General features: G+C 33.3%; 1 pseudogene; it reads right to left on the reverse strand.

Annotated features, from left to right (window-relative positions):
* Nucleotides 1–15,687: 15,687 nt before the first annotated feature.
* LOC145627056 (secreted RxLR effector protein 161 pseudogene) lies at nucleotides 15,688–16,347 on the reverse strand (annotated as a pseudogene).
* Nucleotides 16,348–16,580: the final 233 nt, after the last annotated feature.

The raw sequence follows: 16,580 nt of genomic DNA on the forward strand, positions 1-16,580 counted from the left end.
AAAAAAAAAAAAAAAAAAAAAAAAAAAAAAAAAAAAAAAAAAAGGTTTTGTGGATACTCGCAATACAATAAGACTAAAAGTACGATAATTATTTATACTACTCACTTACTCAGTACTCACTATCGCAATATAAATTGCAAGTACCCTTGTACCTTGTCCCTTATTTTATTTTTCGTATTAATGCAATACTTTGACTTGTCAAGAAAATTAGGTGGATGAGTTTAATACGAAGTATGTTTTTTTAGAACTGAATTGATTTGAGCTGTACTGAATATTTTATGAGAGAGAGAAATTAGGAGCTGAACTGAATTGATTAGAGCTAAACTGAACTGAACTGAATTGTTTAGAGCTGAACTGAATTGTTTAGAGCTGAACTGAACTGAAATTAAGTAAATGTGAACATGCCCTAATATGCTATTCTCTCTGTGTTTTAATAAGTGCTACCCATGCAGCTGTATAATATTTTTCAACTAGAGATAACAATAGATTTGATTGCAATATCATTGGATTAAGTATGGACCAAAATGAAAGATTTTAAGATTTTTACATACAACCGACAATTAATGCAATATATAAAACCTTTATAAAAAAAATGGAATAAACAAATTCCAATTTGAGGAACCAAACCCAGCCATCAATAATTCCAAAAAAAAATTACTTATCTTCATACAAAGTAAATCATCATATCAAATGTTAATCGTATTAAAATATTTCATATTATCTCCCCCCCCCCCCCCTCCAAAAAAAAAAAAAAACAATTGATGATATATTGATATATGTTTTATTATTAAAAAAAACCCGTAAAATCAACTCGTATAACAACTCGTTATGTTGTTTATTTCTATAATAGATAGAGCTTTAAAAATATATTAGAGACAAAACACCAATGGTTACCCTCCCCTAGTTCCACATCCCAAATTTCATTTACTTGCCACTTTTTCCATCTCAAGATGTCTAAAATGATTTCATTCATTATTTTTTTCCCTTGTAAAACAAAACAATCATAGTATAAAAAAATAGGCAATGTAAATAACTGCTTTCCAAAATTTCAATTAACCCAGTTGAGAAATAATTGTGAATCTTAACATAAAATGTTGATTTATAAAAAAATAGATAAATTAAAATAAGCAAAGAAGAAAAAAATAAAAAGGAAAGGGAAAGATACCAATTTCAAGATCAAGCCAAGATTCATTTCCTCTATAACCTACAATTATCATTATCATCTACAAAATACAATTTATTTACTTGTAACTAATACAAAACATTTTGATTGCCTTCATGGATCCACCATACCTTCAACAACAATCATCGTCATTAAAGTCGTCCCATCACTTTGACAGTTTTACCCATAAAAATGGCAAAACTAATTTTCTTGAGCTATAAATTAAATGAACAACCTACAAAATGTGTAATATTTTTTGTACTCCGTAAAAGAAAATCATCAAAAGATTAAAAACTAATAAGAATGAATTTATAGAAAATAAAAATAAGGAAAATTTGAATTTTAGTACCTCAAAAATGGGGGTAATTGAATTTTAGTACCCATCTAAAATTTTATTTTAAATAAGTACCTCCAAAATGACAAAACTATAGGTTTCAGTACCTCCATCTAGTTCCGTTAAGTTTTCTGTTAGTGGGGCCCATTATCTAATTATTTAATAATTTAATTTATTAAAAAAAAGGAAAAAAATTTTATAAAAAAAAAACTAAAATAATAATAATAAAAAAAAAACATGCCACCAGCGCCGGCGCCCGCTTCCGGCTGTTGGTGGCCGAATTCCCCTGGCACCGGCGCCGGCCACCCCTTCCCTTTCCCTCCCTGTTTTCCCCTTCCCCGAAACCCTAGCGCAACCACCACCATCTTCCCTCCCTTCCTCGTTCCTGGCCGCGACACCCCACCCCTCCCTCTCCCTTTCCCTCCCTGTTTTCCCCTTCCCTGAAACCCTAGCGCAACGGTGGCCACCACTACCGTACCATGGCCGTCACCTTAACCCAGCCCCATCGTTGTCTCCCCGACCCGAAGCCGTCGTTGAACTACCCAGACCTCAACCCAATCCAGCCCGGCGAGAAGCCCCCATCGTCATCTCCCGACTCCAAACCAGCGTCGAACCACCTAAACCAGCCCAGTGAGAAGCCGACAGCAGCAAATCAACCTACCACCGCCGCAGAACTCCTCTCCCTTACCCAAAACCGTTGCCGAACTGCCGAAATTCCAACCCACACCCATACCAAAACCCACAAAGCGTCGTGGTTGTTAGGGTACAGTTGGGCTCGTTTCGAAGGTCGATCGAGGGTGGTCGGACGGTTGGTTTCATGGTTCGAGGAAGGTCGGCCGGCTGACTTCGTGGGTCGAGGGTGGTCAATTGGGATGGGTGACGGCGGTGGGGGTTGGCGCCGGTGGTGGCTGGTTAAGATTTTAGGGATTTTTCATTTTTTTTTTATTTTTTAATTATTTTTTTAAATTTTTTTTTAAGTTTTTTTTTTATATAAAATGTTTTTTCTTTTTTTTTTTTAATAAATTAAATTATTAAATAATTAGAAATGGGCCCCACTAACGAAAAAATTAACGGAACTAGACGGAGGTACTGAAACCTATAGTTTTGTCATTTTGGAGGTACTAATTTAAAATAAAATTTTAGATGGGTACTAAAATTCAATTACCCCCATTTTTGAGGTACTAAAATTCAAATTTTCCATTTTCGCAATGAGAAGATGGAAGAGAAAGGGGTAAGCCATAAGATGCTGAACAAAAAATAATGGAGAGAAGAAGAGCCATGGAAATCATGGATTAAATAGTAGACCGTATTTGAAGATAAGATTTTATTTATTTTTATTTTTATAATAGAGAGAGTAAATTATGCTTCGTTTGTTACGGAGTACTGTATTTTGATATTGGAGAAGATGTTCGCTTAGGTCGCACAATACGGAGTTATTATTACTAAAACTAGAATAGTCTACCTTTTTCAATCAAATATAAGATCAGAGATGAAAAAAAATGATGTCAGCGATCAATTTAGGCGGGAAAATATTGCACCGCAGTCCGACATGTGTACAGTTTAGAAAAAATATGATGTCAACGGTTGTTCCTTTAGTGTAAGATAGAGAGAGAAAATTAGGAATGCATGTGATGAAGAGAGAGATAAAGAGAACTGACAAGCTAAAAAGGAAAGAAAATAGTAGCTGTAAATAATGTGTAGCATCCATTTTTAGCAAAAGTTGCAAAAAATATGAAACGGAGGAAGTACAATTTTTTAATAATATAACTACCCCATTTACCAATTATGGACTATTTTATTTAAGTTAATAAAATTGTCTAAAATTATGTGCTGGTTAAAGACTTAAAGTGTAACACTTATTAAAATACGAATCGAAGAGAGTAATAAAAATTAGTAGACTGATGGTTAACTTAAAAGTTAGAGATTTTTTCCTAAAAAAAAAAAAAAAAAAAAAAAAAAAAAAAAAAGTTAGAGATTTAATTAAATAACAAGTTAAAATCGGTTTTGTTCTTCAATTTCTACCTTTTCATTATGCAATTACGAGTACTGATTTATGCATCTCAGTATGCACCTAGTGAACATAAAGAATAATTTCAAAGAACATTAGGCCTAAAACAAATGAGCACAAACCCTAGCTACTTAATTAGCATATGCATCCCCACCTTATAAAAAGTGGGAGAATACTCTTATGAATAGTGTGGAGACTATTATACCCTTAAAAAGGTTAATTTACATATTTGCCCCCAATTTAAATTAATTTTGATGCATTTAAGTATTTTACCTTTTCGTATTTTCGTCCTCTATTTCTTTTGTTTATCTTCCTTCTTATCATACCACCGAAAAAGCCAAAACTCCTCATTTCTCAATTTCCTCTTTTCTCACAAACTCATTTTCTGGTTGCTGGAAAATACTGCTAACATATCAGTTTCCATTCCGATACCACCCGGTCACCACCCACCGCCGCGATAATTCTATAAGGATGATGACCCTGCTGGTTGTTTTTTTTTTTATACTAAAGGAAATGTAAAGTTTGTGCAATCTATTTGCATTGTTTATGTTATACGAAGAGGTGAATAAGCATGCTATTTGGAGACGCCCGTATCCGGTTAGAGTTGGGGACAGCTCAAGATTGGTGGAGTTGACGAATGAATGCAATAATGGTACAAAAAAAAGTAATACTTTTAATGTAATCTCTTTTAGTTGTGTTCATAAGAGAGTCAAACAAAGCAACTCTTTTGATGAGTCTTCTACGGAATGTAGTAGTTATGTCTCACATATGAGATACTATAGTCTTATGCTTTTGATTAAGAGGTTGTTTGAAGATGTATTTTGCATTAGTTATTGTGTCATTGTCTCGATTTTTATCCTAGGAAAAGCTTATAGTTATGATTATAGGAAAGAGTTAAGATGCACTCATACATCATCAGTTAAATACTCGTAGCTCATACATATGCTATCTCCTCCATTATATGGTCCAAAGACTATCTAATTGCAGGTAAATATACTGCAGTTTAATACTCGTAGCTCATAAATGCTATCTCCTCCATTATATGGTCCAAAAACTATCTAATTCACATAGCCTTTGTGCCAGGGTGTTCAATGAGGGTTTTGTCCTCTCCATAACTAACACTCCTATTGTAGTCATAGAATGATGCAATACCTTTGATTGCCATTTTTATATAGTAATACGTACATTGGCGAGTTATAATATATATGATCATTTTCAAAATAAATAATCATAACACAAAACATGTTTCTACAATTAAATAAATTAAGATATAATCTCTTATTGATCACCTAAGACAAGTATAATTCAACAGCAACTCAAAGTATGTAAATTTTGAGGTTCGAATTTATAACTCCCCTACGATGACTAGCTACATCGCGCGTGTAGGCTTCCCTAGTTAAAATAAAAGAAAATGAACCTACGAAAAAGACAAAGAGCTTATTTTAAATCAAAGAACATGTCTAATCTCCATGCCTAAACCCAAAAATGAAGTAGTTCAATTTAAATGTGTATTAAATAATTATTCACAAACTAACAAAATATGGGGCATATTAAAAACAATACATTATAAATTATAGAGTTTTAAACTATAAAATACACCCAATTTGTTATTTTTGACTGATATTATTTGCAATTTTGCATAGTTTATGATTTCTAACTAGGTTTTTATCAACTATGGTTAGTTTAATTTCCGTGGACGGGACATTTTGTGAAAAACTACCTTATATACACTTTTTTTGCGAGAAATCACCTAATAACAAAAATGTTCTAAGAAACTACCTTATAAAAGAGTAAATGTTGTAAGACACTACCCATGGTCGAAAAGTCATAGTTGACTTTTACTTTCCGACATTCATCATATCACGTGCCAGTTAAGAAAAAAGAAGGGAAAACGGTAAATTAAAAGTCACGTGATTGGCACGTGATCTGGTCAACACCGAAAAATGAAAGTCACGGTGACTTTGCGACCAATGGTAGTCTCTTACAACATTTACCCTTTTATAAGGTAGTTTCTTACAACATTTTTTTTATTAGGTAGTTTCTCGCAAAAAAAGTGTTTTATTAGGTAATTTTTCACAAAATGTCCAAATTATAAATAGAACAAAATTTGACGAATTAATTATAGATGTAGAGTTGCCTATATCATGATGATACCTAATATATATATATATATATATATATATATATATATATATATATATATATATATATATATATATATATATATATATATGTATGTATATCTCCGTTTTCTTTTAAAAAGGAAATGTCACAATACTTGCAACACATTATAAAAGGAAAGTTATTTTAGGGAAAAACTATACTATTTTCCTTATTTAAAGCACATGACCCACTAAATTACACTCCTAACAATTACTCATCCTATTTTAAAATTTATTATATCATGTAAACCTCACCTTTCTTAATTACCGCGCTAAAGGGTGTGGAAAATAGAGGAAGTATAACTTTAAATTTTTACAGGATGAAAACTTAAAAAATATACTCTATAACCCATATTGGGTACCCTCCAATTGAAAATGAATGGAGGTTCATTATGAAAATATAAATATCAAACTTGTAAAAAAGAAAGAAAGGAAATTAGTAGAGTTGGTGGTAGTCGGGAGTTATAAAAGTTATCAATTTTATTAAGAAAGGGGGTTGATGGACATGATGGTAGATTGTTAGTTGTAAGCAAAAAGATCTATACAGAGGCATGTTGTTTACTGAGTATGAAAATGATATTGCCCAATTCTTATTACTACTTTCGGTCCAAATTACTCGTAACTTTGGGTATAATTTGTGAGATATAAAATATTCTAAAGTTGCGAGTAATTTGGACCGAATGTAGTAGATGCGGTTTGGACAGTTGTTGTTAGCCGGTCTGATCGTGACCAGTCAGAGACTCAGAGTTGGTTGATACCTTGTTCAGAAACTAACATTTATCATATCAAAAATAAACATTTTCTAACTGGTCATATTTTACAATAATTTTGTATTTCTCAATAATTAAATATTCATTTTCATGCAGTATAATATTCATTTTTTATAAAATAATGTTCGGGACTGTTCTCATACGTTTATTTTCAGTTCAGTTCATCAACTCCTAATTTCCTTCTCTTATAAAATATTTATTTCAGTTTAGTTCAGTTCAGTTCAGTTCAGTTCAGTTCAGTTCAGCTGAGTTTAGTCAATGAGAACAGACCCTTCATTTTTCATGTCGTTTGATGTTCATTCTTATAAAATAAATGTTCATTTTCTTTTTTAATTAATACAATTTTTCTGTGTTTGTTCAGTCATATTAAATGTTCGTTTTATAGTATAGGATGTTCAATTAACATAAGCATTATTAATGCTAGACATTAGTTTTGTTCATTATTAAAAAAACATATTATTAATTTATTTAATTGATATTAAATCATATAATTCAGCAAATTGTAAGATATTCAATGAAGAGAATCGAACAAATCAAGGTATTTCACTTGAAGGTTAAAAAAATGTTGATGAATAAGCAACAAATGATATGTTAATTTTTAATTACAATTGAAATGTTCATTTATATAACATTAGATGTATAGGTTTTTTTTTTCCTTGTTTCATAATCTCTTTATTATATTCTTATATTAAAAATGTTCATTTTTTTATATATTGCAATGTTTAAATACTAAATGTTCATTTTTTTCTAGTAAATATTCATTTTATTTCTAGTAAATGTTCATTTTTATAGCACCACACCAGCTTAAAATTTGTGACGATTTGGACCTATTGGAGATTTCTACCTGGAGATTTCTACCAAAAAGATCAACCTGTGTGGTTAATGGTTAGTTATGTATAGATGCTACCATTTCTCATAGGAAAGGTCAAAGTCTAACAATGGTTAGTGGATAGGCGCAGGAAATTATTAAATAAATAGTCAAGTACGATTAGATCTTGGATTAAGACATTAAGTATTGGATCTTTTTTTCCAGTAAAAAGTCTGGTATATGGTGGACTTTCATTTATTTGTTTGAAAAATGGTCAATCCAAAGCTAATCTTGACAAATTTTAAAGGTAATTTTAACTCATTATAAATTTATTTAAATATTGTTATTAGGGTAACTTTAATCGTCTTACAATACAATAATAAAGGTTCGTCGAGGAGTGAGGGGATGGAGGGATGGTTAGTCCCTCCATCTCCCCCCCATGTGATGGGGGTTCGACTCCTCACAGCCCCACTCCTGAGATAGGATGGGGCCCCTCCCCGTAGTTTACCGATAAAAAATAATAATAATAAAGGTTGTCTTATTCAATAATATGTATTCAGTCCTAATAGGTACGAGTATTATAAATAAGTACTCAAGTACGCTATACATGTTACCCCCTCATAAAATTTGAGGCCTAGTAAGCAAAATCAAGCCAAGCTAACTAATGAAAGGTTCCGATTCATCAAGATCTTTTACTTATCTAACAAAAAAAAAATAAAATAAAATAAAAAGAATCAGGAACTATTTTCGCTCTTTGTATACTATTTAGAGGATTGATAATTTGAAATACAGCACAATATTACAAGTAATATTTATTGTACTTTTATCAATTTTATAAGTTCTATCTTGTTTAGACAATGATAGCCTCATTACATACTAGTACTAAAGTAAATAAAATTAACCGCCACTTCCCTCGCAATTTGATGAGCTCAAGCAATGAACACGTTGACGATCCACCTTATGTATACAACAATATTGAAAGGTTGAGCCAAGTTGTTGAATCTTGCGGATGAGCCAAAGGTAAGCCACATTACCTCGCCCATCCCCCGATCGAAGAAGGGTAACAAGATTATATGAATCAGTAAAAACTGTGACAGAATGAAACTGTTGATGAAAGCCCATTGTAGCCCGTACAAGCAAGCCAAAGCCTCCGCATGTAAAGGTGAAGTACAAACCCCGAAGTTATTTCCTCCAATGAATCGATCATCCAACGGGTCATCATTATCCAAGCACCAACCCATCCCAGCATGTTGAGAGTCTTGGAACCAAGGGCCATCAATTTGTAGTGAAACTAACGAACCCCCGTAGATACTCTGACCAAGCTGAGCTATATAAAACCCAGGCGGAATAGAGGCTCCTGCGTCACCTCCCACAACATTAGGGGAGGAAGTAGCATCATCTGAGGATACAAATACTGAATGAGTATCCATGACCTCCACAAACTGTGAATCAAACGACCTGGAAGTAGAAGAATCCCTAAAGATCCTAGAATTCCGGCATAACCACAAACTCCAAAGTGTACCGACGAAGGTACCTAAGCGAGCACTGGAAGGCCCATCCTGACTAATAAAAAATCGGATATAATCTCGGATCCAATCTGAGAGAGAAAGGTCTCCATTAAATTCTGAGCGGATACCGAGGCATCCACCCTCCAAACTGAGCGTGCATTAAAGAACATTCGGAAGAGATGCTGTAAATCCTCTGAATCTTATTGACAGAGGTCACAAGACATATCTTGAACCGAAACTCCTCTGTGATGGACTTCCACCTTAACTGCTAGAGCCCGATGCAGCAGTTTCCATAGGAACAACTTCCATTTAGGTTGTAATTGGAGAGACCAAAGAACTTTCCTGAAAGAATCTGAAGAAGACAGTGTGGAAGTAAGAGAAAGTTGTTGAAGCATGCATAGCCAATTTTCACCGAGTACCTTCCCGACGGGGTACTCACCCAATAACAAAAGTCTTCCTGAGTCGTATCAGGGGCCTCCAATGCAAGGATTATTGAGGCATCCGCGGGCACAAACCAACCGTGAACTTTAGAAGTATCCCAGCCCGTTGACTCAGGGTGGATGAAAAAACTGACGGAATGAGCTGCAGAATTGGTCACTGAAATTCCGGGTTTAAACTCAGGAATGCGACCGTTGACCCATTTAGCCGACCCAGCTAGATTAGAGCGGTCGTTATCAATTTTCCAGTTGCAACCCTGTTTTAACAGGATGTCTACCTTAAGTAACCCCCGTAGACCATACGAATGACGACCAGAAAAAGTAGACCCACTGCCGAGTTGTTGAAAAGAAAGGTCGTACGAGCACCAAAAGCTTTGGAAACTAGTAGCTGCGGGTTGGAAAAGAGTCTCCAAACCAGTTTCATGAGCAACGCCTTGTTTAAGGATGACAAGTAGCGAATGCCCAAGCCACCCATGCCACGAGGAAGATGCAGGGTGTCCTTATTAACCCAATGCATACCTTTTGTAGCAGAATGCACCCAGAAGAAGCGCATAATTAAGGAATCAATTTTCCCAGTAACAGAGACCGGTAACTCATATTGTACGCCATTGCAACAAGGATAGAGTTAATGAAAATCAACTTCTGCGATTGTGAAAGCCGGACAACATTTCCACTAATTTTGTCGACGGTGAATTGAATGTGGTCCTTCTTCTTGCTGACGAAATCGATTGGAGCCCCCAGGTGATGATCGAACACCTGAACATGCTTCATTTGGAATATCTATTTGAACTCTGCCTGAGAAGAGGCCCATATATTCGGGCTAAACTTTAATTTATCAAGAACTTTGACAAGTTTAGCTAGCTCTTCACTCGAAATCTTAGTAAAGCGTTGAATAATCTGCATGATATTAGAACAAGAAGTAGACGTTGCTCGGAAGAAGATAAGAGCGTCATCCGCAAAGAATAAATACGAGATAGAGCGTCTTCCCTAATTTGTTTAATAGGTAGTAATAATGCAATAATAAAGTTACTGAATTTGCAAATTTTGCAGGGGAAAATAACATGTTGTTAATAATGTTCATGGTAATACAGTTCCAAATCTAATCTAATCTAATATATATTTATAGAGTCATTTTTGCAACACTTAACCACATCACTCCAAAACTCCAATCCTACAATTTGGTGCAATCTTCTTTTTTTCTTTTTTATTTTTATTTTTTTTTTATTTTTTTTGTGGTGGAAAATAACTACCCTATCTTTTCTTTTCTTTTCTTTTTTTTTGGTTGTCAATAACTTCCACTTCTCTAAATTTTAGATTAAATAAATAAATAAATCACTTTCACTTTTACTATTTTACAATACATTAATACAATATATAACTCCATATATAATTGCACATTTTTTAACAACATTCAACTACAAGCATATTTATTATGTTTTTTCATCTTATAAAATAGTTAATATTTTAATAAATAAATTAATATTATATATACCCACTTTCCCTCAAAAAAAAAAAAAAAAAAAAAAAAAAAAAAAAAAAAACCTACCCACTTTACTTTTTAATTTTTGAGGGAACTACCCACTTTACTTAATATTACAAATATACACACTAATTTTTTATAACACAATATTGGAAGAAATTTATATTATAATTGCACGTTTCATTTTTTAATTTTGTATTATCCCAACTCTTGAAAACTTCAATCTTAAAATTATAGGCATTATATTTATTTTTGAAAATAATATAGCCCCCCCATAAGTTCACTAACTTTTAGCTGGCCACTTTATGAAATTACTCGGTTACAGTTATAATGGTTACTCCGTTATGGATATAGAGTTTACTTAGTTAATAATATAGGGGTTATGCTGTCAGTATTTCAGGGGTTACTTTGTTATTTCAGGGTTGCTCAAAAAGTATACTAACGGTTTACCATTTCAATATAATACAGGTTACGCCATTTTTCTACCAGTAAGTCAGTAACCTTACGGTGTTGCAACGCACATAAAACACGCTAGCATAAGTTCCACAATTTTCCTTTAAAAATTTCTTACATTGTATTTATTTTAATATCTTACTATGTGATATATATCCCGTGCATTTTGCACGGGTACACTCTAGTCTATATTATAATTGCAGAGTCAATTCACCACACCCCTCCAAGTCCCCAAAACTCAAATCTCATGCATTTGAGGGTTTTTTTTTTTTTTTTTTTCACAAACCAATAACTACCCAAGTACCCACCCCACTATATTATTTATTGTTGTATTTATTTTTAACTTTAAAAAAAAAAATCAATAAGGACAATAACTACCCATTTCACTTTTTTTTTTTTTTTTTTTTTTTTTGGTATTTTTTTTCAAGGCATTGCAATAATTAATAAAAATTCACTTTTTTTTTTTTTTTTTTAAACATTACTAAAATTTCACTATGTGTTATTTTCTTCCGCATATAATACATGTCGTGCATTAGCACGGATATACAATTCCTTTATCAACAATTCACCATAGCACTCAATCTCCAACCCTTCAATTATATGCATATATATTTTTTGGGGACTATCCTACAAACAATTTCCACTTTCCTAATTATCAAAACAAAAAAAAAAAAAAAAAAAAAAATGTACAACACGCTGTTTACGCAACTGTCCTCACCGAATAGCTACTTGCAAAAGATCAAAATAGACCTATGACACTAACTAACTAACCCATATAACACAGAACGGGTAACCTCTATAGATTTAACACACATTCCCCTAATCATTAAAACAAAAAAATGCACATCACGTTATTTGCGCGACTGACTCACCGAATAGCTAATTGCAAAAGATAAATATAGACCTATGACACTAACTAAGTAACCCCTATAACACAAAATGGGTAACCTCTATAAATTTAACAAAGTAGCACCCACATATAAGAGTCACCCGTGTTTTTTTGAGTTTTTGAGCAAAGCGGTGAATATCCGATTTCAGCAGCGTAGAACAAGTTTCGGCAGATTACTAATACTCAATAGAGCAGATTTGAACAGAGCATTGTAAATCGGATCAGACCACAACAACTCTAAAAAAAACATGGCTTAAGTAGGGCTGAACAAAACTACCCGAAAAATCGAAAATCCGAAAAACCAATCCGTAACCGTTCCGAAAATTAGGGTACCCGATCCGATAACCATAACGGTTCGGGTACCCGTTCCGATAATTTGTTATCGGGTATGGTTATGGGTAGCATTTTAAAATTAACTGTTACCCGATCCAATCCGATAAGCATTTTTTTGGCTTTTTTTCCCTACTTAAATCTATTAATATAAATCTAAACTTTTACTTTACTTCATAATCATTTTATAATATCAATGATTAGTAATATTATTAATAATTTGGTCAAGATCATATGGTATTGTTTTTAATTAGTTGTAAATTATATCATAATAACTACATAATTAAGTTTGATTATCATTATTGGATATCTTATTGGGTACCCGATAACCGATCCGAAAATCCAGGTACCCGAAATCCGGGTACCCAAACTTATCGGTTCCGGTTATGGGTATCACTTTTAGTGATTTTGGTTATCGGGTACCCGAACTGTTAGTACTAACGGTACGGGTACCCGTCCCATGCTCACCCCTAGGCTTAAGTTACTACATCAAATCAACCTTCCAGTTTGAAATATATTTTTTTTCTTATATTATATATTTAATTTTTTCTAATATAAAATATATCATGTGCATTTTGCACGGGCACACTCTAGTCTTTTATATAACTGCAAGTGATTTAACCAGACCACGACCCTTCAAAAGGCCAATTCTCAAATCTCATGCATTTAAGGTTTTTTTTTTTTTTTTTGGCTATAACCTCCAACTAAATAACTTCCACTTCTTCAATTTTTTTTCCCTAATAACTTCCACATTGCGCTAGCACGGATACAATCTAATGAAACATAATTATCTAGACATACACATAGTAATGTACTACAGATATACTATTATACGCTAATTAATTAGCTAAAAGACATGATCAAATCGTTTGCACTAATTAAAAAGACTGAGTCTACTAATAAATATCAATAAACCGGACTGTCAAGTTAGAATGATGAGCACGATTTTAAATTCTTGACGACTTGTATATTGAATTGACTTTCGAAGATAAGGCAGAAATATTGAGATCATTTACATGCTTGCTACGTAGTCCTACCATCAAGAATCGATCAATGACCAGCTAAATGAGGTGAACTATTCATTTATTCAAGATCAACTAATCGTGTTTTGTTGAGCCCAAGAACAATCCACATGTGAGCATTATCTTGTCCCACACTAAAGGGAGAGTGTAGTGGTAATAAAATCCCACATTGAAAGAATTCAAGAGTTATCACCACAATATAAGGCTAAGGGGCTATTCCCCTCATTGTCATATGGTTTTGAGGTGGAACCTCCTTAGTCTTGTATACTTGTATAGTAGTGGACTTGCACTCTCCCGTGACGGGTGCAGCCCAGACCCGTATTTAAACATGTTTAGACTTTGCAAAAGTGTAACGATATAATACAATTCATTTTCTTAAAGTTTGACTAGCCTTACAGAATTTAAAAATTATTCCATTCGTATAATCGGGGTTACACGATCAATGTTTTGGTTTATGTCAGTCGGCCACACTGAAAACACATTGATTAACCCAAAAAAAAAAAAAAAAAAACCCTAATATCTAATGATCATAAAATTTAATAAATCAAGTGTAGCAATAGTCAAACTTTAATCAACCTTAAAAGCCCTAAAAAAAATTATTAGCTAATTTAAGGTTTTCATCTTCAAAAAAAAAAAAAAAAAAAATCTAAGAAAAATATGATGATGAAAACAACTCATCATCATATTTTTCAAAGCTTATATTATCATGTAACATATTAGCCTTAATCATTTTTATGGTTATAAGCATGGATAACATAGCAATAATGGCTCAACAAGGGAATAGTAACCAGACAACAAACAGCACTAGATTAAGGATCGCGGTGCCGGTTAAGGATGGCTTCACTGAGTTAGCCGATGTCAAGCGTGATCCAACCACCGGAGAGTACATCTTTAAAGGTTATACAATCGACATTTTTAAGACTGTCATAAATTCCGCCATGCCTTACAACGTTTCGTTCGATTTCATCCCGTTTGCTATGCCTAATGGTTCCATGAATGGCACCTATGATGATATGCTCCGAGCTGTTTCTTCAGGGGTAAGTCTTCTCCCCCACCCTAATCATTGACCTTATTGTCTTACTTAAAAAGTCAAAGTTTGCAACACAAATGTAATAATAATTCAATCTAATATATATATATATATATATATATATATATATATATAAAGGGGAGTTTTTTCCCGAGTTTTTAGAGAGCCACGTAGGATCTAATTTTCTCAGCGCGCCATGTAGGATTATAAATCTTAGTAGTAGCCAATTAAATAAGAGATTATTAATTTCTTTTAGAATTAAATAATTTAAATGCCATGTAAGCAAAATTGGCGAATGAGATTTTTAAGTTTAAATTAATTAAATATTATCTTTTAATATTAGGAATTTTATCTAAATATATAACCAATTTTAGGCTCATAAATACAAAAAAAAAAAACATTATTTAAAAAAAATCAAACAAACCGTGCATCGCACGGGCTTCATCTAGTATATATATATATTCTATAAATATGATTGACATCTAACATCTTTACTTGTGTAATTTTTATATTTTATTACTAATTTTTTCTTGTTTAAAATATAACATATATTGAGATTAATCCAATAATTAGATCCAACATAATTATGTATTTCATCATAGCGCAGCAAATAAACTTGGCGATCATGGGTTTTGGGGGGTGGTTTAGGGTTAGTGTAGATTGATGATGAATTAATGAGTCAAGTCAAAAGAGGGTCGCATTTTATTAGGTTAAAAGAGGATTGGGCCAATGTACGTCTCAAGTCCATAACAGATCGAAAATGGATGACCAACAAACAATAAAGGAAAATTACAGATGAAAAAATCAATAATAAACTATATGTTAAAGTTTTACCGATGGAAAGTTTTATAAAGGAGTAAGAGAAGATGGAGAAAATGATAGTGTATATTGCTCCGGTAAATTTTCTCTTGTGTATGATACTCTATATATAACAATGAGTGTTAACTAAGAGTACAATAATTACACACATATGGACATATTAGTTCACAAGGGTTGGACTTATATGTGCATTGCAACATCAAATCAATGATTGGCATTCACATTGTCTTCTAACACTCCCCCTTGAATGCCCATACTTATACATAAAAAAAAGGTATTTGTTGTCTCATTAAAAACCTTGCTAGGTAAAACCCTTATGGGATAAAAACCATAGCTAGGGAAAAAGAGTACAACGATATAGTATTATAAGCTTTGGTATACTGCCTCGTTAAAAACCTTGTCAGGAAAAACCCAGTGGGATAAAAACCTGATCGAAGGGAAAAAGAGTGGAGTACATATAATACTCCCCCTGATTTCAGCATAGTTCACGGAGATGTCGCATCCCGATTTTGTGAACTAACTGCTCAAATTTCTTCGAAGGAAGTGATTTGGTGAACAGGTCGGCAAGATTGTCACAAGACTGAATTTGCTGGATATTTATTTCCTCGTCCTTTGTGAAGAACAGTTTTGGGGCAATATGTTTTGTTTTATCTCCCTTAATATATCCTTCAGTCACTTGAGCAATGCATGCTGTATTGTCCTCAAATATGATGGTTGGGTCTTCTGTTATTGCGTTCATTCCACACTCCTTTTGGATATTACCGATCATCGACCTCAGCCATACACATTCTCGTTCTGCTTCATAGAGGGCTATCAATTCTGCATGATTTGAGGATGTCGCGGTTAATGTCTGCTTTGTTGATTTCCATGATATTGCAGTGCCGCCATAAGTGAACACATATCCATTTTGTGACTTGGCATTTTGAGGATCCGATAAGTATCCAGCATCTGCGTACCCAATGAGAGCAGCATCTTGTTTTGGTTGATAATATAAACCAAGGTCTTGTGTCCCTCGTAGGTACCGGAGTAAGTGTCGAACTCCCTTCCAATGCCTATATGTTGGTGCATTGATGTGCCTGGCTAGCAAGTTCACAGAGAAAGCTATGTCGGGTCTAGTATTGTTAGCTAAGTACATTAAGGCTCCAATTGCACTTAAGTATGGTACTTCTGGACCCATAATCTCTTCATTTTCTTCTCGGGGTCTGAATGGACCATTTTTCATATTCAAAGAACGAACAACCATTAGGAAGTTGATTAGAGTTGCTTTGTCCATGAAGAATATTTTCAAAACTCTTTCTGTATAGCTTGATTGATGGACAAAAATACCATGACTCAAGTGCTCAATTTGCAGTCCAAGGAAAAATTTAG

The sequence above is a fragment of the Chenopodium album genome, chromosome 1 (genome assembly GCF_948465745.1).
Source record: "Chenopodium album chromosome 1, dcCheAlbu1.1, whole genome shotgun sequence".
Classification (NCBI taxonomy): domain Eukaryota; kingdom Viridiplantae; phylum Streptophyta; class Magnoliopsida; order Caryophyllales; family Amaranthaceae; genus Chenopodium; species Chenopodium album.